We start from the raw sequence: 26,584 nt of genomic DNA, 5'->3' as shown, positions 1-26,584 counted from the left end.
ATCTGTCACGGAGTCCCTGGGTGATGCTCTGGAACTGCTCCCCATGAAGCCAGGCAGGACTCTGTGGAAGTCGCCTTCCTGTGAGCAGCCTGTCTTCAGGACACACAGCTCACACAGCTTCCACCTTCCTGGGTCTGACCTCGGAGCATTCAGCCTCCTCTGCCCCCCCATGCAAGTCGCCCCCTGAGTAACCATGAACAGAGCTGCGCTTGCCAGGTTGTCTCCTGGGTTCTCGTTTGCTGAGAACTAATCTGAGAAAACAACCCTGGTAAACCAGCTCCAAGGTGTTTTCCCGTCAATGGAATTCACTGACCAAGTAACTCCTCCTACAGCTCCTGGGTGTGACCCCAAATAGAAAGTGAAACGGAAACAGTTTAATCCGAAACCATGTGAAAGTTTGACTTTTCTGTGAAAGCCGCACAGCTCTGGTGGACGGCGTACAGGCCGCAGGGACCAGCAGCCCCTGAAGGATGAATACACGTTGGGTCTCCAAGCTGAATTAGCAGCCCCAAGGTACCGTGTTGTGTGTGAGTTTGAAACTTGGCTCCATTTGAAGGAAGGACTTGAAAGGAAGGGCACGGAAGGAGGAAGGTTACAGCCATAGGGTCAGTTGGTGATTCGGTAACAGACACCTGCACGTCCTGGGGACTTATATAATAAAAAGAGAACGCAGTAAGACTGAGCCACAGAGAGCGAGCGAGAGATGAAACCAAGGAAGCAGGATACAGGGAGATGACGCAGGTAACAGGCTGGACTCTGCTCAGTGACTCTGATTTCCTGTCACCCGGCCCCTTGTGAAGTGAATTACACCAGTGTACTTTGGGGTGTGAAGCACTTTCGTTCCTGCTGGGCAACGTTTTACATCCATTTTGCGCTGGCGTAGGTGACAAGGTGCAGGGCAATGGGGCTCAAGCCCACAGAATATGGATTGAACGTGGTAACAGGCCAGAAGTCAGTGAGGGGAAGTGAGGAGGACAGAATGCGCTTGGAGAGGGAGTGACTTTAGCAGCAGCATTTGTGATAGACAGGAGGGGAATGAAGTTAAAGCAGGGAAGCTGGAGATTTTGATACAGTAGAAGATATTGATACAGCCCCTTGGATAATACCCCCACCTCAGAGAGCCCCTAGGCCCCCTCTCCAAGACCCCAGCACAGAGGAGTAACGGGGTGTTCTGGGGTGCGCCAGGGGCTGGAGGAGACATGGCAGGGGCATTCTTACATCTCTGCAATGGCCCAGAGGAAGCACTGAGGCAGGGCACAAGTTAAGGCACCCCTGAGCATACGAGCCACCCCCCTGCACCAGCCGCCGTGCCAGTGTGGGGATGAATCTGGCCACGGGCTGCAGCTGAGAGGGTGGCAAAGAGAGGGTTAATCTGTATTGATGTTATACAGGGAATAGTGACAAGACACAGCGCGAGCCTGGATGTGAAGCATTCTGATATCGTGGTGTGACATTCTGGGGATCACCCCAGAGCAGTCAGGGGGTCTGTCACCACCTGCCCTGTGACCGTGGGTCCCTTAATCCTGTGTGGCTCTGGCTCGGAGCCCTGGCACCAGCATCCAGCCCACAGGCAGAAAGGTCTCACCCTGGCTTCCAGCAGCCTCGTTATCCCTGCAGGGTGACCCCACCAGCCCTTCCAGTCCTAAGCATCCCCAAATCCGCCTACCCCGAGTTCTTCACTACCAGACCTGGGGACTTTTCCACTCTGGTTCCTCACCCCAAAGGCCTGAAGCCAGCCCCCCAGTTCTCAGTTCACTTTGGGACACACTCCACATTGTTTGCACACTAGAGACCCATCATTTGTCTCTCCTGGGTTGTACAATGCGAGGTGCTGGGGGTTAGTTTTGTCTGGCTGGGGAGGCAGCTCCTCCCTTCCTGGCTGGCCACCACCCTACTGGGAGCGGGAGATGAAGCTTTAGGAACCAGCTCCAGACTCTACATACACGATACATAAATCCCTAAGCACAGCCTGGATCCATCTCGCACAGTGATCAGTAAGTAGAGAACATCACAGGCTTTCAGAAAAGAGCTCACTCAACATGATTATACACAATAGCATTGTACACAATCCTTTGAGTCCATTGCTTGTTCTTAGGGGTTCAGACCCCCTGTTCTGCCCTTGGGGTGTCTTTTGTCCTTCTCCACCCCTTTATATAGATTTGGCCAAAGGCGGGAGTCCTTTGTCCCAGTTTGACCCCCTCCCCAGCCTCTGATGGAAAAGTACAAGGTTTAAGATGGATTCCAGTATCAGGTGACATGGTCACATGTCTCTGTAAGACTCCAGAGTAACAGCCGTGTTAGTCTGTATTCGCCAAAAGAAAAGGAGGACTTGTGGCACCTTAGAGACTAACCAATTTATTTGAGCATGAGCTTTCGTGATGAAGTGAGCTGTAGCTCACAAAAGCTCATGCTCAAATAAATTGGTTAGTCTCTAAGGTGCCACAAGCACTCCTTTTCTTTTTGTAAGACTCCAGTCTCCATTTTCCCTGGGCTGGCCCACACCTACACAGGAAGGCTTGCAGGTAAACAAAGCCATTTACAGCTTTTGGTTTCTTGCTTAAGAGTCATCAAGTTTCTGAAGTATCCTTAATGACTCTTGCTTTGCATAATTATATAAGTGATACAAGTTCATACCTCATATTTCTAACTTCAGACATAGAAATAATACGTGCATACAAATAGGATGAACACATTCAGTAGATTATAAGATTTCTAACGATACCTTATAAGGGGTATTTAGCATAAAGCATATTCCAGATATGTCATATTCATAAGTATATTTTCATAAAGCATATGGAATGCAACATCACAGTGATAACTGTGGATTCTTAAGTAATCAATATAATTAATACATAATCTATAGATCAGGCTACAAGTAAGCCCAAGCTTGAGTGTGTGTAGGGCAGCTGTGAGCTGCTCTACTTCATGAAGTGGTACTCCCTGCCCACATGAGCCTCTAGCCTGATTGACCTGGTCAGCAAAACCTGCTCAAGTTAATGAGTGAAGGGCAACAACAGAGCCAGTGGACAAAGGCCAAGTGCCCCCATGACGGTGAAGGTGGATGAGCCATGAGTGTGGATGCGCAGACCACACAGGGTGGAAGAAGAGCTACATCTTCATAAGGGTGACCCACACCCACAGGAACTTACAGTTGGTGGAAGAGTTAATGGGATGGGGGATGGTGTCCCTCCCCCCAAAATAAGCCCCCTCTACATCTTCCCAGTTGCAAAGAGGCAGAGTGAAACATGGGGCAACCAGCCATGACAGACCATAACAGCAGCAGGGGTAAAACCCCTGCTTTTACCAACTAGTGCCCATCTTTAAAAAAGGGAAGGAGGAGGATCCTGGGAACTACAGGCCAGTCAGCCTCACCTCAGTCCCTGGAAAAATCATGGAGCAGGTCCTCAGGGAATCAATTCTGAAGCACTTAGAGGAGAGGAAAGTGATCAGGAACAGTCAGCATGGATTCACCAAGGGCAAGTCATGCCTGACTAATCTAATTGCCTTCTATGACGAGATAACTGGCTCTGTGGATGAGGGGAAAGCGGTGGACATGTTGTTCCTTGACTTTAGCAAAGCTTTTGATACGGTCTCCCACAGTATTCTTGTCAGCAAGTTAAAGAAGTATGGGCTGGAGGAATGGCCTATAAGGTGGATAGAAAGCTGGCTAGATCGTAGGGCTCAATGTGTAGTGATCAATGGCTCCATGTCATGTTGGCAGCCAGTATCAAGCAGAGTACCCCAAAGGTCGGTCCTGGGGCCGGTTTTGTTCAATATCTTCATAAATGATCTGGAGGATGGTGTGGATTGCACCCTCAACAAGTTTGCAGATGACACTAAACTGGGAGGAGTGGTAGATATGCTGGAGGGTAGGAATAGGACACAGAGGGACCGAGACAAATTAGAGGATTGGGCCAAAAGAAATCTGGTGAGGTTCAATAAGGATAAGTGCAGAGTCCTGCACTTAGGACGGAAGAATCCCATGCATCGCTACAGACTAGGGACCGAATGGCTCAGCAGCAGTTCTGCAGAAAAGGACCCAGGGGTTACAGTGGACGAGAAGCTGGATATGAGTCAGCAGTGTGCCCTTGTTGCCAAGAAGGCTAACGGCATTTTGGGATGTATAAGTAGGGGTATTGCCAGCAGATCGAGGGACGTGATCGTTCCCCTCTATTCAACCCTGGTGAGGCCTCATCTGGAGTACTGTATCCAGTTTTGGGCCCCACACCCCAAGAAGGATGTGGAAAAATTGGAAAACGTCCAGCAGAGGGCAACAAAAATGATTAGTGGACTGGAACACATGAGTTATGAGGAGAGGCTGAGGGAGCTGGGATTGTTTAGTCTGCGGAAGAGAAGAATGAGGGGGGATTTGATAGCTGCTTTCAACTATCTGAAAGGGGGTTCCAAAGAGGATGGATCTAGACTGTTCTCAGTGGTAGCAGATGACAGAACGAGGAGTAATGGTCTCAAGTTGCACTGGGGGAGATCTAAGTTGGATATTAGGAAAAAGTATTTCATTAGGACGGTGGTGAAGCACAGGAATGGGTTGTGATGTTATTGACATGAACTGGGACCGTATAGATCATTGTTGCGACCAAAGTCCTGTAGTGGCACCAAATCTTGTATAAAGGGGGTCAAATGAGGTGTCTCAGACAAGGTGATGGTTGGCTGGTTCTGATTATGTGATCTGTTTGCATGTATCATTTTTGTAGTTAAAGTTATGAATATTGGCTCTGTACTGTCTGTAGTTCAAACGTGTGCTGTGCTTCTGGGTGACACCCCAGACAAGTTGGTGTCAGCTCTGCCCAGCCTGCTGGATGACCCATTAAGGACCATCAGCTACACAACTGACCCACTGAGAGAAGGCAGACACGTCTTGGGACTCAGCCAGGCAGGCAGGGACCTGCCTAGGGACAGAACTCTGAGGTGTTTCCAAGCCATGGGATGGACAGCTTGTCTTTGGGACAAAGAAAGCAGAGACCACATGGCAAGAGACTATAAACAGCTGCTGCGGCTCCTCCATCTGGTCTTCAATCCTCCTTCTTACCTCTGGAGGGACTTTGCTACAAACGGAAGCTCTACACAAAGGACTGAATGACCCATCCCAGCTGGGGATGTTCTCCAGAGACTTGATTTAAACCTGCAGTTTATTCTATCTCTGCTACAAGCCTGAACCAAGAACTTTGCCATCACTGTATGTCATTGATTCCATTTCACCACTGCTAGCTCTCATCTCTATCTTTTTCCTTTTAAGAATAAACCTTTAGATGTTAGATTCTAAAGGATTGGCAACAGCGTGATTTGTGGGTAAGATCTGATTTGTATATTGACCTGGGTCTGGGGCTTGGTCCTTTGGGACTGAGAAACCCCAGTAAAAGAAAAAAGGTTATTGGTTTTCATAACCATTTGTCCCCATAACGAGGGGCACTGGTGGAGATACTGGGCAACTGGGGTGTCTAAGGGACTTGCCTGTGTGACTTGTGGTTAGCCAGGGGGGTAAAACCAAAGTCCTCTCTGTCTGGCTGGTTTGGTTTGCCTTAGAGGTGGAAAACCCCCAGCCTTGGGCCGTAACTGCCCTGCTTTAAGCAATTTGTCCTGAATTGGCACTCTCCGTTGGGTCCCACCAGAACCAGCATTGTTACATGGATTACCGAGGGAGGTGGTGGAATCTCCATCCTTAGAGGTTTTTAAAGCCCAGCTTGACAAAGCCCTGGCTGGGATGATTTAGTTGGGGATTGGTCCTGCTTTGAACAGGGGATTGTAGTAGGTGACCTCCTGAGGTCTCTTCCAACCCTAATATGCTATGATTCTATGATTCATTGGTTGAGGGTTTCTCTCCAAGAGGTGTGGATGTTACCCTTGGAACAAGAGAGTTGGAAGATCCTGGCAAGGAAAGGAAAGACCATACTGGTTTTTGGCCATGGAAAAATATTAAGAATCCCCCATTGTACATTTGTGACAAAGCCAGAGGCTGTTGCTTTTATTAAGTTATTATTACATAATTCTCATGCCAGTGCTGCTGCTCAGGGCTGAAACTAGTCTCTTCCCGTCCTTTCTGTCATTGCCTGCTGCTTCCATCAGTTCTAGGGATTTGAAATCAACTGTTCTGCCCTCCCTGCTAAGGGTTCTTCTTTTCTTGGCGGCCTTGTTTTCTCACACCAGTTGGTTTCCACTTGACAGCTTCATGTGGGAGTTTGTGGTTTGGCATCTGGAGTATATGCACCAGATATATCCAGTGCTTCTTTCTAATTCTTGCGGAAACCAGCTGCTGGTTGGTGATTTCTCAGATCTCTTCATTAGTAATGGCCTCTTTCCAGCCAATGCCCAGAATCTTTTGTAGGTGCTTATTTTAGAAGGCATCTAGTTTTCTTCTGACATATTAGTAGATCTCCTGCTCTCACAGCCATATATTAGCAGTTTGATTACGTTTGTACTAAATATTCTCAGTTTGGTCTGGTGTTGTATGTCTTTGATTTCCATACATTGTTGAGTTTGGTAAATACTGTGTATGCCTTTCCTACCCTTGATATCACTTCCTTGGTTTCATCTCACTAACCAGTTGGCCTCAATAATATTTTGGGATAGTGAGATCCATAGATTAATTGTGTGTTTTATAAAGCATTTGAATGTATTATTTTGTATTTCATTGTTCTACCATATGACAAATGTAAACTGAAGAGTCTAATTTACCTTTTCTAAACTGTTGATTTTTTTATACAGATCTAATATGTCATCTATTATTCATCTGCTTTTTAAACTATGTAATCTTAATCTTTTTATTATCTCCTCATAGGAAGTAATCTCCGTGACCTTAAACTTTTTTGTTGCCTTTTTAGGCTCCTTTCCTATCTCTACTATATCCTTTGTGAGATAAAGTCACCATAACTAACTCCAAATTTCAAGAGACAAGGTATCTCTCATATCCTGGGAGTGACTTGGGCCACAACTACACTGCATACAACAATCTAGATTTCAATGGTAGAGTGTACCATTAATTTGTACAACAGAATTACTACAATTTCCTTTACTACAACAACACTAACGGGACTCAATAGGTGTCTCTTGTGATCACTGTGCCTACAAATTTACCCTTATTGTGAGTTCAACTGTAAGAAGTGAGTGTAAATTCACAAATGTTGATGGGAAAAAGAAGGAAAGAGAGACAAACTGAAGTAGTCCAAACAAAAGATTGTGCTAAGATCATGCCAGGTAAACAAGAAGAGTGAGGGGCCAGAAATCAATGAACCAAAACTGGAGTGCTGGAAACTAGGCCTACTAGTTAAAAAATTAGTAATGAGGGGATGGGCTAGTCCACACACCGCTCCCTTTGTGGATCCTTAACTAACGAAACTTTGGGGAGAAAGATTGGCTACTGGAGTGAACTTCGCCATCATGGCTGCCATGCCCATTGTCCTTTGGAACCCTGGAACTTCTTTATCCTAAGCCTGAGAGATGTCCTAACCAGATTGGGCCAGAGGTAGGGGCTCAGATGACATCACCACCCCTCCCAGGATGAAACCACATTGGACTTAACGCCAGCAACAATAACAACGGCTCCAGCACATCTCCAAATTCTTCTCTGTTCCCCCAAAGAACAATTACCATCTTTGATACCATCTAAAAGACTTCCAAATTGGAGCAGAGGCGGTGTTCATTCTAAAACTCTCTGCAAAGGGAAAGAGAAGAAGGGATTTTGTTAAGATGACAGCCTTATTTAGTACTTTACATGTCAAATTCTTTGACTGTTTTTCCTTCTCTTTCAAGTACTATATATTTCATCAAGTCAATTCAAACAGATTTTTTTTCCTGAACCTTTCTCCTGGCCATAATTGCAACCTCAATTATGCGCATGTACCATGTGCCTAAGGGTGGGAAATCTCTTATCCAGCATTTATATTTGGAGAAAGGCAAACATTCAATAAGCACAAGGTTACTGATCAAATCTAAAGAAGCTAAACTAGCAGTAAGTTTGAATGATAACTGAGGGAGTTTTTAGAGGGTGTTGGAGAGATTGTCTCTGCTAAGGGCACATAGCAGATTATAAAGTTTGTTATCTTGAGATGACTCATTTATTTTGTTATGTTTAGTTTTACTTTCGTGTTAACCTTTCTAATGTACTTTTCAGAGTAGCAGCCGTGTTAGTCTGTATCCACAAAAAGAACAGGAGTACTTGTGGCACCTTAGAGACTAACAAATTTATGTGAGCATGAGCTTTTGTGAGCTAAAACCCACTTCATCGGATGCATGCAGTGGAAAGTACAGTAGGAAGATATATATATATACACACAGAGAACATGAAACAATGGGTTTCATGGGAAATGGCCCATCTTGATTATCACTTTTTTTTTTCTCTCCTGCTGGTAATAGCTCACCTTCGTTACAGTCTGTATGGTAACACCCATTGTTTCATGTTCTCTGTGTATATCTATATCTTCCTACTATATTTTCCACTGCATGCATCTGATGAAGTGGGTTTTAGCCCATGAAAGCTTATGCTCCAATAAATTGGTTAGTCTCTAAGGTGCCACAAGTACTCCTGCTCTTTTTTCTAATGTAGGAATCTTATCTGCTTTAGCTACTGCCTTCTTCTTGAGAAAACTTGGTAAATGATTCATTTGTCTTATATTGTACAGGTGCTCTTCCCAGGAGAGGTTTCTTGATTTACAAGAAACTTCCTCGATAAAACAGGTTGACTGTGAGATGATCCTGAACCTGATGTGTAATTAAATCAAACAACTTCTATTAAGGCTGCACTGAAAGAAGAGATTTATTTTTATCATATGCAATTAAGTGCTGTCCTGACACACACTGTCTTGCTCAGAAGTAATTAAATTGGGTTTAATTAAAATCTTTTCTTATTTCAATCCAACGCTGTGTGGGCTCTGCTATTTCAGAATAAAAGTGCCTATTTAAATACTGTCAAACTAAATGGAAATAAGTGTCCACATAGACTTGCTCTGAAATAACAAAAGGGGTACATGAAAACAGATTTAGTTATTTCAGTGCAAGTTAGTGTGTAGACAAGCCCTCTGGTAACGTTTCTCCCTCTCTAGATACTTCTAAAATTCTCTACCTGTAATGACATATCCTTGTGTCATACATAATAATACTAATAAAAATAAACCCATCTTTTTTTCTCCTTTACCTAATGGACTTGACTGCACCCAATGTCAAATATTTAGTTCTAAAAACAAAACAAACTCCCACACAAGAACCTGTGGGGAAGTACATGTACACTTTTCTAGTATCTACTAAACTGGGAGGAGTGGTAGATACGCTGGAGGGGAGGGATAGGATACAGAAGGACCTAGACCAATTGGAGGATTGGGCCAAAAGGAATCTGATGAGGTTCAATAAGGATAAGTGCAGGGTCCTGCACTTAGGATGGAAGAACCCAATGCACAGCTACAGACTAGGGACCGAATGGCTAGGCAGCAGTTCTGTGGAAAAGGACCTAGGGGTGACAGTGGACGAGAAGCTGGATATGAGTCAGCAGTGTGCCCTTGTTGCCAAGAAGGCCAATGGCATTTTGGGATGTATAAGTAGGGGCATAGCGAGCAGATCGAGGGACGTGATCGTTCCCCTCTATTCGACATTGGTGAGGCCTCATCTGGAGTACTGTGTCCAGTTTTGGGCCCCACACTACAAGAAGGATGTGGATAAATTGGAGAGAGTCCAGCGAAGGGCAACAAAAATGATTAGGGGACTGGAACACATGACTTATGAGGAGAGGCTGAGGGAACTGGGATTGTTTAGCCTGCAGAAGAGAAGAATGAGGGGGGATTTGATAGCTGCTTTCAACTACCTGAAAGGGGGTTCCAAGGAGGATGGCTCTAGACTGTTCTCAATGGTAGCAGATGACAGAATGAGGAGTAATGGTCTCAAGTTGCAGTGGGGGAGGTTTAGATTGGATATTAGGAAAAACTTTTTCACTAAGAGGGTGGTGAAACACTGGAATGAGTTACCTAGGGAGGTGGTAGAATCTCCTTCCTTAGAGGTTTTTAAGGTCAGGCTTGACAAAGCCCTGGCTGGGATGATTTAACTGGGAATTGGTCCTGCTTCGAGCAGGGGGTTGGACTAGATGACCTTCTGGGGTCCCTTCCAGCCCTGATATTCTATGATTCTATGATTCTATCTCAAATCTCCTCTCTGTGGCACACTCACCTCTGATACATGGATCTTTACACGTGCTAACAGAAAAACATTTCCTTGGGAAACATTTACTTCATTTTAACACAATGTTGCACATACGAACCCTAACCCACCCCACTTTCTCACACATTCCAACCATCAGCTTGGGCTGAGGTACATGGCAGAGAGGGATGATGGGTGTTGAGCAGTGGAACATTCACATCAGAGATTACTCCGAGAAGCCTACTTCCAGGGATGCCAATTTGGGAAGGTACTGGGGGGCTCTCCCACCCTGAGTTTCCTACTGAAGGTATGCTCACAGCCCATGACCTAGCCACAGATGGAGCTCCTAACTGCAACACAGCTTGAGTGTGATGTGTGATGAGTTCTGTGCTCCTCCCAGCTTCAGCTCCTGGGGCAGGGAGTTTATTTATAAACTGTGGCAGGGTGATTACGATAACAAAAGTTTGTCATTGAATTAATAAAGGATCATTAGATGATCCTGAAGGTATTGCCAAGCATTCCTCCAGTTAAAAGATAGGAAACAAAGGGAGGAATAAATGGTCAATTTTCAGAATGGAGAGAGGTAGTGGTGTCCCCCAGAGGTCTGTACTGGGCCCAGTCATATTCAACATATTCATAAATGATCTGGAAAATGGAGTAAATAGTGAGGTGGCAAAATTTGCAGATGATACAGAATTACTCAAGATAGTTAAGTCCAAATCTGACTACAAAGAGCTACAAAGGGATCTCACAAAATTGGGTGAGTGGGCAACAAAATGGGCAACAAGATGAAATTCAATATTGATAAATGCAAAGTAATGTACACAGCAAAATATAATCCCAACTCTACATACAAAATAATGGGGTCTAAATTAGCTGTTACCTGTCAAGAAAGAGACCTTGCAGTCATTGTGGGTAGTTCTCTGAAAACATCTGCTCAATTACCAGTAGCAGTAAAAAAAAACTGTCGGAGTTTTGGGAATCATTAGGAAAAAGAAGGATAATAAGACAGAAAATATCATAGTGCCTCTATATAAACCCTGGGACACCCACATTCTGAATACTGCATGCAGACATGGTCGCCCCATCAAATATATGTATATATATTGGATTTCAAAAAGAGATGGGCAACAGAAATTATTATGGTTATGGAACAACTTCCATTTGAGGAGAGATTAAAAAAACTAGGACTTTTCCGCTTCAAAACGAGATGACTAAATAGGATATGATGGAGGTCTATACAATCATGGATGGTGTGGAAAAAACTGAATAAGGAAGTGTTATTTACTCCTTTACAGAACACAAGAACTAAGGGTCACCCAATGAAATTAATAGGCAGCTGATTTAAAACAAACTAAAGAAAGTATTTCTTCACATGCAGCCTGTGGTCCTCTTTGCCAGGGGATGTTGTGAAGGCCAAAACTATAACAGGGTTAAAAGAAGAACTAGATAAGTTCATGGAGGGTAGGTCCATCAATGGCTATTAGCCAGGATGGGCAGGAATGCAACCCCATGCTCTGGGTATCCCTAATCTCTGTTTGTCAGAAGCTGGGAGTGGGTGCCAGGGGATGAATCACTTGAAGATTGCCTATTTTGTCCATTCCCTCTGAAGTACCTGATATTGGCTACTGTTGGAGACAGGGTACTTGGCTAGATTGACCATTGGTCTGACCCCATATGGCCAGTCAGATGTTCTTATACAAAACCCAGCTGTGTCTGTCCCCCACTGTAACCCACTAGACCCCCATGATAAATGAAGTGTGTGTGTGTGGAGGGGGGGGGGGGAGCTCCCTTTGATGGACATACAGACAGCCAGTTAGCTGTAAAATCCCTCTTGGTAGCTGTTCTCTGGTTGCTTTACCTGTAGCTGGCTGGGTGTCCATCAAAGGTAGCTACCCACACACACACACACACACTTCATTTATCACAACCCCATTCCCCACTACGAGCTGAGATAGAACCCAGGAGTCCTCACGTGGTCTGTCTCTCATAGATCATAGAATCATAGAATATCAGGGTTGGAAGGGACCTCAGGAGGTCATCTAGTCCAACCCCCTGCTCAAAGCAGGACTGATCCCCAATTAAATCATCCCAGCCAGGGCTTTGTCAAGCTTGACCTTAAAAACTTCTAAGGAAGGAGATTCCACCACTTCCCTAGGTAACGCATTCCAGTGTTTCACCACCCTTCTAGTGAAAAAGTTTTTCCTAATATCCAACCTAACCCTCCCCCACTGCAACTTGAGACCATTACTCCATGTCCTCTCATCTGCTACCACTGAGAAGAGTCTAGATCCATCCTCTTTGGAACCCCCTTTCAGGTAGTTGAAAGCAGCTATCAAATCCCCCTCACTCTTCTCTTCTGCAGACTAAACAATCCCAGTTCCCTCAGCCTCTCCTCATAAGCCATGTGCCCCAGCCCCCTAATCATTTTTGTTGCCCTTCACGGGACTCTCTCCAATTTTTCCACATCCTTCTTGTAGTGTGGGGCCCAAAACTGGACACAGTACTCCAGATGAGGCCTCACCTCCACAGAGTTAGTAACAAAGTAAGAATATGCATTACAATTTTAAACCTAACCAGTGTCCCTTAAGTGACTGGCCACAAGATGTCAGAACATGTTAGAATATATTAGTAGTAGAGCTGAGTGGGTTTAATATTTTTTTAATGTTCTTTATTCTATATAGGAATTAGATAGTGCTCCTTTCAGCTAATTGCAACACTATCTGCCAAAAATCTAGTTTTCAGGTGCCTAAATAGCCCCTGGAATTATGCTTAAAGTTGCCCCTCCCCACCAAAATCTGAAATGGTGCCCCTGTCCACTTCTGCAGCAGGGAATATGGATGTTTCCCCGGCTGGGTGCTGCTCTGGGGTGGAGGAAGAAGAAGCAGATGCAACGTCCTGTGCTGATGCTCACCAGAGGGGAAAAGCAGGAGCCTCCCTGAACTGCTAGGGTCTCTGATTCCCCAGCCCCTACAGTGAGAACGGCTTTGGGTTTCTAAGGGAAGGGAAATGGGAGTGAGCTCTGCCTGTTGCAGCTCTGATTGGTTACTGTATACCAGGAGGTGGACAAGTGGAGGGTGAAGCCAATCAGAGGGCCCAAATTCACATGAGGGCAGGAGCTTCTCCCGTTAAGTGTCACACCAGTTCCAGCCCTTGCCAACAGCATTTCAAAATACAGATGTGGCCTTAGCAAAGGGAATAAAGTCTTATGATGAGGCGGGGTCACCACACCACACAACCAACCCTGAGGAGGGGAGATGAACCCATAACTGACCAGAGCTAAGGGGATACCTGAGGCCACAGCGAAAATACAGAGCTCCCTGCTGGCCCCAAAACTTCCATATGAACTAGCGCTGGAAGCGAGGACACATGCTTTTTTGGAGAGGAAGGAAGTGTGATGGTGGGCCTGAAAACAGGGGATTAAATTCCCCATCAGCCTCATCCACATTGCACTTGACTTTCCCCTGGCAACCAAAGTCCTACCCGGCTTCTGGCATGCCAAGTGAGTCCAGTGGTCAACTTCTCAAAGCTTCCATCCATGGAGGTTTGGCCTATTATAGAGCCTTGCGACTGCCATGAGTATTCACATACATGTGCAGCCTCCTTTGTGCATAACTGACTTCCTCACACTCATGATGTTGGGATGTCCTTATCCTACAGGACAGTATATTAATGGTCTCAACTTATGATCATCTATGTCAATTTGTGTCCAATGGAAGATTGTGATTATGCATCTTTGGATGTTCCTATCCTAAACTATCCAAAAGCTGGTATAAGTACATATTCCTGGAGTTGCCTATTACAATTTTATACAAAACTCCCCTAAACATAATATTCCCAATTCCCCGGTAACTCAGGGTCACTGTTGGGTAGCTCACTTCAGCTACCCAAAGCCTTATATATCTGCTCAAGCTAAATATCTTACATGATGTAGGTCTGTAGGTTACTTGTGTTGCTGCTACATAAAATACCTGAAAGCTAGGTCTATGGGCTACAGCCTGTAAAAAGAAAGAAAGAAAGAACGAAAGAAAGAAAGAAAAGGACTTGATAAAGGAACCCTTTGGCTCACCACTCTCTGGAGTAAGAGCCATGACTTGGGACAGATTTTCAGGACTCTGAGGTTTTACTTCTGAGTTATTGTCTGAAAAAGTCAGCCCCTATAAGGAGGACGATTGGATAAACAAGTGTACAGAGTCTCTGCAACAGGGCCTGGAAGAGAAACAAGAAAGGGCAGACCAGGGCAGATCACCACAGACACAAGAGGGTGGACAGGGCCAGACAACCACCTACAAGGGGGGGTTCACTAGACACAGTGTCAGTTCCATCACCAACACTCACAATCTCACCGACAATGTTACTGGTAAATCATAGAATCATAGAATATCAGAGTTCAAAGGGACCTCAGGAGGTCATCTAGTCTAACCCCCTGCCGAAAGTAGGACCAATCGCCAACTAAATCATCCCAGCCAGGGCTTTGTCAAGCCTGACCTTAAAAATATCTAAGGAAGGAGATTCCACCACCTCCCTAGGTAACGCATTCCAGTGTTTCACCACCCTCCTAGTGAAAAAGTTTTTCCTAATATCCAATCTAAACCTCACACACTGCAACTTGAGACCATTACTCCTTGTTCTGTCATCAGCTACCACTGAGAAGAGTCTAGATCCATCCTCTTTGGAACCCCCTTTCAGGTAGTTGAAAGCAGCTATCAAATCCCCCCTCATTCTTCTCTTCCGCAGACTAAACAATCCCAGTTCCCTCAGCCTCTCCTCATAACTCATGTGTTCCAGTCCCCTAATCATTTTTGTTGCCCTCCGCTGGACTCTTTCCAATTTTTCCACATCCTTCTTGTAGTGTGGGGCCCAAATCTGGACATAGTACTCCAGATGAGGCCTCACCAATGTTGAATAGAGGGGAACGATCACGTCCCTCAATCTGCTGGCTATGCCCCTACTTATACATCCCAAAAAGGCCATTGGCCTTTTTGGCAACAAGGGCACACTGTTGACTCATATCCAGCTTCTCATCCACTGTCACCCCTAGGTCCTTTTCTGCAGAACTGCGGATAAATCAATAAACTCTTCTGGGAATATGGCTGTGAAATAGAAATCAAGTCAATCATTAAGCACCTTTTCTGCAGCATATCTAAAAGAGAAGGATGTGAGCAACACCTGTGAGACTCCTAGTGAGGAAGTGTACAGAGGTAAACCTGAAAATAAAACTAAAGATAAAAGACACAATAATGTCTTTCAAAGCCAGTAATTCTGTACATTGCCTGCTGTTTGCAGCTGCCAGCAGGGCAATGTCTCTCCACTCCCTTCCAGGAACTCTGTGATTTGGAGTTCAAACTCCTGATTTATTGAGATACAATTATTTAGATACGCTCATGAAATTATTTACTATTCATCTAGTCCAAAGGTAAGAAATCTGCTGTGGAATGGGTCCTGTCCTTGGGCCAGTGCTCCAGCTCAGTATGAGACCAAAGGTTACCTGTTCCCTAACAACTCCTCAGCTGCCCTATATCTCTGGCTTTGGTGGAGAGAGACATGGCTGGAGGATACAGAAGGGTCCTGCTATAGGTGGGATGACGTGTGGTGTGGGGGAGACAGAGAGACCCTGGTAAGCGCGTAGGATATTGGGAGGGATATAGATCACCCAGGCATGGAGGTGGACACAGAGTCATGTTCTCCACACACAGAACTCACCTGACAGAAAACACAAAAATCAAGGAAATTAAAATTCACGACACCGAAATGGACATACCCTCGACTCTTCCACCAAAGGCGCAGACTTTACTGCTCCACCAACCACTGTGGATCCCTGAGCACACACCACAGCCGTAACTCTGTTCTCCTCGCCCCTTTCATCTGCACAAACCTTTGCCAAACTGCGCCCGGCCAACACTCTGAGTCAGGGATGTTTGCTGTAGTTGTCTGCAGTGGGTAGTTTTTTAAAGGAGATGGAAGGCTGGGATTTCTAGTGAGTCAGAACTAAGGTTATGGTTTGTAATCTGTGACATATGGTAAAGTGGAGGGAGATGTTTCTCCAGGACCTGCCAACAGCAACTCCGGGCCCTGCAGCAGAACAGTCTATGGGCTGCCATATACTCACAAGAGGCGCCCGCATGGATGCAGTCCTCCTGACATTTGGGCAGTGCCGCACCTGTGCTAGCCAGTGCCCAGCGAGCTGCTGGCTGCCGTTCTGCTCTCTTCTGATACGGCCGGGGCTTCCACATGCCCACCTGGTAGTGTTGCCAACTGTCTAATCGCACAAACTCAAAGACCCTTTCCCCGCCCCTTCCCTGAGGCTAGGCCCCTTTCTTGCCCCTTTTCCAAGCCCCCCCCCCCACACACTCACTCAATTCTCCCTCCCTCCATTGCTCACCCCCCCACACTCACTTTCATGAGGCTGGGGCAGGGGCTTTGGGTGCAGGAGAGGGGGCAGGGGGCAGGCTCTGGGAGGCAGGTTTGGTGCTGGCTCTGGGCTGTGGCAGGGGGTAGGTGTGCCGGAGGGGGTCAGGGGCTCAGTGCTTAACTCAGGTGGCTCCTGAAAGTGACTGGCACACCCCTCTCACAGCAGTTCCTAGGCAGCGGGGACAGGGGGTCTCCACGCACACTGCCTATAGGCACCAGCCAATGGGAGCTGCAGAGTCAGTACTCAGGGTGGGGGCAGTGCACAGAGGCCCCCCCCACCCCGGGGCTGCAGGGACATGTCCTGCCACCGGCTGCTTCCGGGAGTGGAGTACAGCAAGGGCAGGCAGGAAGCCTGCTTTAGCCTGGCTGCACTGCCGGCGGCAACAGTGGTGGCCAGGAGTCCGCAGGCCTTTTATACCACCCAGGCCCCTGGGCAATTGCCCCTGTTGCCTGCCCCATCAGCAGGCCTGTGTTTCTCTGTGGGTGTGGGAGCAGCGGTTATCAAGGAAAATGGCTTAACTTTTCATTTCTTTGCTTTTACATATTTGAGTCAGGTATGTTAAGCAGTGGCCACCTTAATTGTTTCCTGAGAATGTTGTTTGTGTATTAATTTGCTAGGTTTTAGTCAGTGGTTAATCTGGGTGGTTTGGGTTGGAGCTGTATCACAGAGCTGCACTTGCTGACAGAAGATATTTTCCGTTCGCAGCTGTACATAAAATCTTTGTCGAAAGATCAAATTTAACAGAAAACCAGTGATGCTGTGTGACGTTATCTGATTAAAATATCACCATATAGATCATTGCAGCCACCACTATTGTACAGTTGCAAGATTGTCAAGTAAGGTGTCTATAAAAAGGTTGTAATTTGCTCGTTATGATTGTGCTATTTTTATGCATGTTTCATTTTTGTATTTGAAGTTGTGAGTATTGGCTATGTACTTGTATTTCAATGCGTTTGATTCTGAGTAGTACCAGTGAAGCATTTGGCCAGCTTATTGAGAAGGGGCTATTCAAATTAAGTGGCTCATCAAGAAATATTTAACTGACAGTGAACCTTGGGACATGCTAAACCACATCCGATGAGCCTTCCTGGGAACGTTCAAAGTAGCAAGTGAATAATGGTGTCTGCCTGTAAAGAACTGAGTCAGGCAAGGACATGTGTCTTGCCCATGTGACTCCAGGCTCCATCTTGCTGCTGTAGTTTTCCACAGAACAAAGGGGTGTCCTTCCACAGGGCAGAGGATATAAAAGGCCCTGGAAATCCCTCCGTTATGTCTTCAATCCTGCTTCTGACCTCTGGAGGAACTTTGCTATAAACTGAAGCTCTGAACAAAGGACTGAATGACCCAGCCAAGCTGGCATGTAATCCAGAGTACGGATTTGAGCGAGCAGTTTATTCCACCACTGCTACAAGCCTGAACCAAGAACTTTGCAATTGTTGTATATGTTTGATTTCTCTAACCAATTTTAACTCTCATCTATGTTTCTTTCTTTTTATGAATAAACCTTTAGATTTTAGATACTAAAGGATATTGGCAACAGCGTGATTTTTGGTAAGATCTAATTTGTATATTGAGCTGTGTTGTGTGGCAGGTCCTTTGGGATCAGGAAGACGCGGTCCGGCCGACATATGAGCAGCGCTGCACCTGCGCTGGTTGGTGCCCAGCGAGCTGCCGGCTGCACTGCTGGGTGTGCTCTTCTGGCACAGACATGACTTTGACATTCCCGCCCGGTAGGGTTGCCAACTTTCTAATCATGCAAACCCAAAGACCTTGCCCTGCCCCTTCCCTGAGGCCATGCCCCTGTCCCTCCTCTTCTCCGAGGCCCCACCCCCTGCTCACTCTATCCCCTCTCTATCACTCACTCTCCCCCACCCTCACTCACTTTCACTAGGCTGGGGCAGGGGGTTGGGGTGCAGGAAGTGGGTGCGGGTGCAGGATCTGGGTGGGAGTTTGGGTGCAAGGTGCTGGTTCCTGGCTGGGGCAGGGGGTTGGGTTGAAGGAGGGGATGAGGTGGGTGGCACTTACCTCGGGCGGCTCCTGAAAGTGACTGGCACACCCCACAGGCAGCGCCTCCTAGGCGGGGGAGCCAGAGGGTCTCTGCACGCCACTGCCCACAGGCACCACCCCCGCAGTTCGCATTGGCTGCAGTTCCTGGCCAATGGGAGCTGTGGAGTCAGTGCTGGGGGTGGGGGAAGCATGTGGAGACCTCTTCCCCCCTCCCCCGGGGCCGCAGGGACAGGGTCTGCCGCTTCTGGGAGCAGTGCAGAGCGAGGGAGGGCAGGAAGCCTGCCTAAGCCTGCTGTGCTGCCAGCGGCGGTGGCTGGGGGACCCCGGGCCCTTTTAAATCACGTGGGCCCCTGGGCAATTGGCCCCTTTGACCCTCCGCCCCCCGTCAGCGTGCCTGAACTTGGGACAGTGAGATCCACAGATTAATTATGAGTAGTATGCAGAAAGTATTTTTTATCATTTTAATCTGTAGCTTTGTATTACATTGAGTGTTCCTTTGTTCTACCGTAATGACTATCGGGACATTTATCTGTTAGACTGTCACACTGCAAGGTGGGAATCTGAGTCAACGGATACTGCCTGACGCACTCTCAGGCGGTCTTTAATTATGTTTTCATGCTCTTGAATTCATATTAATGCTGGTTCCCCCTCCCTTGTAATAAAATTTTTCTTTTGTTATACACAGGTGCAGCGGCTGCGAGTGGGGAAGTATTCTCTCCTAAAGGCATCCAGAGTTTTCCCAAATTAGTGGGTTAGGGGGTCGAGCAGGTTCTGTTCTGCAATGTTAAGAGTGACTCCTGAATATTGTGCTTGGCCTTGTTGCTGCTGACACCACACAGCAGAAGGTGTCAGCAGTTACATACCTGCTATCCGTATAAGCGACTGAAGGGAAACGAAAAACTCTGATAAGAGAATAGTTTGGTTTAAGGACTGGGTGAGTTGGAGCTGTGGTATGCGCCGATGATTCCCAATTGTTGAGTCAGTTCTATTGTTGATTTCTTTGTGTTTATTTGTAGGCCGAGGTTTTGGAAACTGTGTTTCGCCATTTGCACGGAGCGCACAGCTTCAGACTGGGTGTGCGCCTTCAGGAGACAGGTGTCCAGGTAAGGAAAAATTATGATGCCTTGCTTTCTCAGGTGTGCCATTGACCGGTGAGGATCCTGGAGAGAACATGGGGTGCTGCTGACAGGCCAAAAGGTGGTACCTTGTACTGATAGTGATCTGTGACCAAAGTAAATTTCAGAAACCACCTGTGGGCAGGATGTATCATAAAGTGAAAATAAACATCTTGCGGGTCGAGGGCTGAAACCAGTCTTCCTCCTCCAGCACCGCTATTATTGTTAAAGTGACCATCCTGAATCTTTGCTTCCTCGCAAACTTGTTTAGTTGTTGGTTGACACCCCCTGCTTTTCTTTTGTGTTAAAAAATAGTGGGAGTAAAAACCCTTCCCCCATGTTGTACAGAGACAGATTCCACTGCCCCCAATTGGAGGAGATGAACTACCTCTTGGCATAACAAGTGTTTGTGAGGGGGTCCCTGAAGAGGGATGGGGACGTGGAGTGGATAGAGGGTATAGACAGGAAAGCGAAGGTGTAGCTCAATTGAATTACTTCTAGGGCCCATTTATCTGTGGTAATAGCTGCCCGGTTGATGTAGAAAGGGAGCAAATGGTCTCCACAGAGCTGGATGATTAGCATATGCACTGGAATGGATGAGAGATCATCTAGACCCTCGACCAAGACTTCTGTCAAGGTTCCTTCCCCACTCTGAACTCTAGGGTACAGATGTGGGGACCTGCATGAAAGACCCCCTAAGCTTATTCTTACCAGCTTAGGTTAAAAACTTCCCCAAGGTACAAACTTTGCTTTGTCCTTGAACCGTATGTTGCCACCACCAAGCATCTTAAACAAAGACCAGGGAAATAGCCCACTTGGAGATGTCTTTGCCCCAAAATATCCCCCCAAACCCTACACCCCCTTTCCTGGGGAAGGCTTGATAAGAATCCTCACCAATTGGTACAGGTGAACACAGACCAGGAATGGATATTCCTGTCCGTGTGTCTTTTGGTAACTTAAGGTGTTGCCAAGAGGGATTCTCTATGTTTGGAATCGGATTACCCTGTAAGGTATTTACCATCCTGATTTTACAGAGGTGATTCTTTTACCTTTTCTTTAATTAACATTCTTCTTTTAAGAACCTGATTGCTTTTTCATTGTTCTTAAGATCCAAGGGTTTGGGTCTGTGTTCACCTGTACAAATTGGTGAGGATTCTTATCAAGCCTTCCCCAGGAAAGGGGGTGTAAGGCTTGGGGGGATATTTTGGGGGAAGGCGTCTCCAAGTGGGCTCTTTCCCTGGTCTTTGTTTAAGATGCTTGGTGGTGGCAGCATACGGTTCAAGGACAAAGCAAAGTTTGTACCTTGGGGAAGTTTTTAACCTAAGCTGGTAAGAATAAGCTTAGGGGGTCTTTCATGCAGGTCCCCACATCTGTCATCTGCTACCACTGAGAAGAGTCTAGATCCATCCTCTTTGGAACCTCCTTTCAGGTAGTTGAAAGCAGCTATCAAATCCCCCCTCATTCTTCTCTTCCGCAAACTAAACAATCCCAGTTCCCTCAGCCTCTCCTCATAACTCATGTGTTCCAGTCCCCTAATAATTTTTGTTGTCCTCCGCTGGACGTTTTCCAATTTTTCCACATCCTTCTTGTAGTGTGGGGGTCCAAAACTGGACACAGTACTTCAGATGAGACCTCACCAAAGATGACCCAGGAGTGATCACTGGCCTAGTAGGTTCCAGGATATCTCCTATTATGGGTTATAAACTACATAGTTACAAGGCCTCTAGGACCAATGGGTAACTAAACTCCCATTATCTTCTGATAAACTGAGGTTCCTTCTTTTGGACCTTTGATAATTATTCATTTGACCATTACTTTGTGTTACCATGGACTTGAGCCCCAGGACGCACAACACACTGCTTCAGCTGAACTTGGACTTGTCCTTAGAGCTAGGTGAGTTGGGGTGTAGCTTTGGCTGCTCCACACCAGAAGCCTCATCTCCAGCTTACTTTTTTCCAATTTTCTCTCTAAGTCCCATCTTTCATGGGTGAGGGCCAGATGTGTCTCAGTTAAGGAATGCATCTGGTCTCTCCGTTCCTGGGTGGCCTTTTTCTTTACCACTTCTACATTTAACATCAAGGCCCATGGGTTAGGATGATCAAAAATAGCTCAGCTTTGTTCTATTTGTATGAAACCTGCTTCATGCCCCTTAATATACTTGAACACAAAAACCGCTAGAGCCATATTCAAACTCACCCTGGCATGGTCTGCTGGGAACTTGGCCAGATCCATTTCTCTTCCAGGTTTTCTTCTGGGGCATTAATAAAGAAGTTAAATAATGTAGGGCCAAGAACGACCTGTGCGGGATCCCACTGTAAGAGGCCTGCTTGATGACAATTCCCCACTTACACTTTCATTGTGAAATTTATCAATTAGCCATTTTTTAATCTATTTAGTGTGTCATGTTCATTTTATATCAGTCTAGTTTTTTAATCAAGCTGGTGTACGGTACCAAGTAAAACACTTCACAGAAGTCTAAGTATATTGCATCAGTGCTATTACCTTTATCAACCAAACTTGTAATCTCAAAAAAAAAGATATCAAATTAGTTTGACAGGATCTGTTTCCCATGAACCCAGGTTGATTTGCATGAATTACATCACCCGTCTCTAGTTCTTTATTTAGTGAATCTTTATGATCTTTCCTAGGAAAGACGTCTGTTCCTTGTCTTGACAGCTAGCAACTCATTGCCTTTTAGACTTTGGCACACTATGTGATGGATTAGAGAAGGGTGATGTAATTCATGCAAATCAACCAGGGTTCCTGTGAAATAGATCCTGTCAAACTACCTGCCGGGCTGGTAACCCCTTACCTATTACCTGGTTTTATGTGCTTCATACAATTCCTTATAGTCTCCAAAAGAATTGACTTTTGGTCCCCCCTGCAGAGGAGGGGAACGGCAGTCTTTCCCTCTCCAAACTGGACCTAAAGAGGGTACCGTTACTACAATTAATACCTATAAGTCATAATTCAAATCACAAATCTCCCTTTAACGCGTGTATATCTTAACCAAGGCTAATTTCCTTCTTGTGGAATTACAAATAGCAAAACAACCCGTCAATAATAGATTACTATTGCCCCACAAGAATTAATCACAGAGTTGGTCCAGCAAGATCAAATCAGAAGGAATATAGTAAACAGGCGAGAAACAAAAAAGAGGAACAAAAGCAAAGCAAAAGAGGAATTCTCATATTCCAAAAAGCTGCAGGGTTATCACTGTATCTGGTCTCCAACTGAGAAGTCCAAATTGTTTTTATCTCCGATTTTTCTAAGGGGAGCTGAATCCATCCTGGGCTTTTGGCCACAGGAAGGGGATCTCCCCTTGCATGCCTTGGGGTCCCCGTTTGGGTGCCTGATCTACTGATTGTGTTTTAATTATATTAATTACTAAAGAATTCTCATTTAACACTCTGTGCTTTGACTGGGTCTAGTCCCACAACCAGGTCCAGAGCTGTTGGCATTACTATTGATTTCGGAACCCTGATGTGCACACTTCAGAAAAACCTTTGGACTCTGCAATAGTTTTACTGGAACAATCAATAAAAATTCAAACCCTCCCGCCCAGCAAAGGAGGCAGAGAGAGTGTTAGTCAGTATCCTCACCATCGTCATCACCACCAGTGGTTGGCACCTCCCAAGGCATGCAGGCCAGGAGACAACTTTTGTAAAGGGTTATGCTGATGCTCGCTATGCTTAGTGCATAGTCTGTAGGGGTTGCAGCCCCTTTTCCTTAGCTGTATTTCCGCACCCTACTGATGTCGGGATGCCCTTCTCCCATAGCTTATTAGGCCTTTTACCTCAAGCTTATTTATGTCAATTAGTTACTGTGACATTCTTGTGGTTGGACATCTGCTGGTGTTCCTAACCTAAAATATATAACGCTGATTTCAGCTGGCATCTTGTGGTAACCTGGCAGCAGTTTAGTCAGACTTGGCGATTACAGCATTCTGTCTTGGGCTATCTTGGGCCATTGCTACCTTATGATAACTTATGATATAGGGTCACTTACTGGTTAGTTGCTTATGCTAAGGCTTTTGGGGCCCTATGCCTTGATTAGCTTAGCTAAACTATTGTCTTCCAGCCCTTGAGGCTGGTAGGCTCATTGCATTAGTGCCTTAACTTATCCCTAGACCTTACCTAGCAAATACCTACACCTATAGGCTACAAGTCCCCCTCCCCCTCCCACCACCACCTTGATAGGATAAAGACCCCATCACATAAACTCAGATCAGTGATTGACTGTCTGGGACAAATAGTTGCGTGGGAGTATTCTAGTACCTGATACAACTTTGTTGTAACTGCAGGCCACATAATTATTCGGTTCTTTGTATTGTGTTACTGCATCTTGAGGGATTATCTGGAATTGAGTGGTGCTTTGTGTTGATTGGTTACCACCTGAGCTGCAATGGGATTGGGAGCACATATAATTTGGGAAAAAGAAAAGGAGGACTTGTGGCACCTTAGAGACTAAGCAATTTATTTGAGCATAAGCTTTCATGAGCTACAGCTCACTTCATTGGATGCATTCAGTGGAAAATACAGCATCCAATGAAGTGAGCTGTAGCTCACAAAAGCTTATGCTCAAATAAATTGGTTAGTCTCTAAGGTGCCACAAGTCCTCCTTTTCTTTTTGCATACACACTGTAACAAGAGTGATCACTTAAGATGAGCTATTACCAGCAGGAGAGTGGGGGGGAAGGAAACCTTTTGTAGTGATAATCAAGGTGGGCCATTTCCAACAGTTGACAAGAATGTGTGAGGAACAGTGTGGGGGGAGGGGGGAATAGTTTTACTTTGTGTAATGACCCATCCACTCCCAGTCTTTATTCAAGCCTAAGTTAATTGTATCCAGTTTGCAAATTAATTCCAATTCAGCAGTCTCTCGCTGGAGTCCGTTTTTGAAGTTTTTTTATTGAAGAATTGTCACTTTTAGGTCTGTAATCGAGTGACCAAAGAGATGGAAGTGTTCTCCCACTGGTTTTTGAATGTTATGATTCCTGATGTCAGATTTGTGTCCATTTAGTCTTTTGCGTAGAGACTGTCCGGTGTAACCACTGTACACGGCGGAAGGGCATCGCCGGCACACGATGCCCAGCCCAGTGCAAGGGCAGCGTTTACAGACTGGCAGCCGCCAGGTGCATACTGGCACGTCCGGCCCTGCACTGACAGCGCACTCTTTCCCCCCGGGGGTGGGCCTGTGCCACCTTCCCCACACCCCCATCCAGCACCCCTGCTCCCATGCCCAGCAGCCCTCCACCCAGAGACCCCCACAGATCCCCCCACCACAACTGCACAGGGCTCCGCACAGCACCACCCCTGCCCAGCACCCCCCGCCCACAGGCCCAGGGCACGGCACCACCCCCACTGAGAACCCTGCCCAGTGCCCCCCAGCCCTGCTATGCCCAGCACCCCTCCACCCAGAGACTGTGGCAGTCTCTGCCTGAAAGCAGCACCGTGGAACCCGCATATTCCCCACTGTCATCTAATTAGGATCTGTTTTGTGCAAAGCATGCCTTGTGAGGTATCATGCTAAACGTCTTGATATGTTGAACATTAGTATCCCGTTGGACGGTATGTGCTATCATTGTACGGGAAGTTATGAAGTTTCGCTGTGTGTGTATGTTACTGAAATGTGTTGTGCAGTTAGACACACCTACAACCAGCCTTTCAGGTGCAACAAGAAGGAAGTCAGACACGCTCATGGCTCATTAAAGGGAATCCACACCCACAAGGACTGGCACAGAATTGGTGTACAGTGAAGACTTCTCAGAGGGAGCATGTAGCCAATGGCGACTGCTTGAGCCACGTCACCAGCATAGACATATCCAGCAAGCTGGAAGAAGCTATAAAAGAGGAGAAGTGACATTGTGACTTAGCCTCACTCCCCCACAGCTCAACACCTGGAAGGACGTCTGGTGGATAAAGGCTTTGGACGGGGATCCCAGGCTAGAAAGGAGGATTCCAACCTGTGTACTGAAGATCTGTAACCTGTTTGTTCCATTTATCAAGGTGAGAAACTGCTCGATTCAAATCCTGTCTTGTTTATAGAACTCAGATTGCAAATTTGAAGGAAATCCCTAACCCTAACCCTGATTGAAGGAAATAGATTTTAAGAGCCCTTTATGTCAAAAAAAAGGGCTTCATCATGTGGACGGGTGCGGGTTTACATCAATTTAATGCTGCTAAATTCGACCTAAATTCCTAGTGTAGACCAGGGCTTAGGTAACCAATGATCTGGATGCTTATTACTTATAATCACTTACAATCTTTCTGTAGGTAATAAATCTGGTTTATACTTTACCTAAACCAGTGTGTTTTGGTTGAGTGCTTGGGAAATCTGCTCAGAGTGGCAGATTGGGTAATAAACTTACACTGCTCAGGCTTCTGCCCAGGGCAAGATGGTACAGCTCTGGGATGCAAGGCTGGGGACCTGGGGGGAATTGGCTGGAGTCTCTCTATTGTTGGTTCATGAGTGGCTGGCCAAAGCATTCATGTAACTCAGTGGGGTGTGTCCCTGCCTGTGAATGTCCTATAAGTGCAGGACCTGCCAGAGGGTTGTAGCTTGTCACAGCATCACACAGCGCGAGGGAGCCCAGACTGGTGGGACAGAGGACGTAGCGACACCCCAGTTCCAGATTGCACCCCGGGGAACCCATCACAGAGATCCCTCACAGATTCCCCACCACAACTGCCCAGCACCCTGCACACCACCCCCTGCCCAGCACCTTCCACCCACAGACCCCTGTGCCCAGTGCCCCCCACAGCTCCCCCACAGCTCCCCCACTGCCCAGCTCCCCTGCAGAGCCCCACTACCACAACTGCACAGCGCCCCACACAGAGCCCCCCGCCCAGTGACCTGACACACATCGACCTCCCCCACTACCAGCCCCCCCCACCACACCCCCTATACCCAGCAC

At 46.4% G+C, this 26,584-nt stretch overlaps 1 protein-coding gene across 6 annotated transcripts in view; it reads left to right on the top strand.

The window, feature by feature from the left end:
- The first annotated feature begins 240 nt into the window (after positions 1-240).
- LOC144930143 (uncharacterized) overlaps positions 241-26,584 on the top strand; it is a 129,452-nt gene continuing 103,108 nt past the window's right edge. Inside the window, exons 1-3 of one of the 6 annotated variants that reach the window (XM_078851241.1) lie at positions 241-513; positions 19,570-19,656; positions 25,311-25,676. The gene's annotated coding sequence lies outside the window, so the exon portion shown is untranslated. Of the gene's footprint in view, positions 742-19,355; positions 19,488-19,569; positions 19,657-24,290; positions 25,677-26,584 lie in introns of those variants that run through there. The other 5 variants (XM_078851239.1, XM_078851238.1, XM_078851237.1 and 2 more) reach the window with 5 other exon arrangements.

The sequence above is a fragment of the Lepidochelys kempii genome, chromosome 2 (assembly GCF_965140285.1).
Source record: "Lepidochelys kempii isolate rLepKem1 chromosome 2, rLepKem1.hap1, whole genome shotgun sequence".
Taxonomy (NCBI): Eukaryota; Metazoa; Chordata; order Testudines; family Cheloniidae; genus Lepidochelys; species Lepidochelys kempii.
This window is presented reverse-complemented; position numbering and strand designations above follow the sequence as displayed.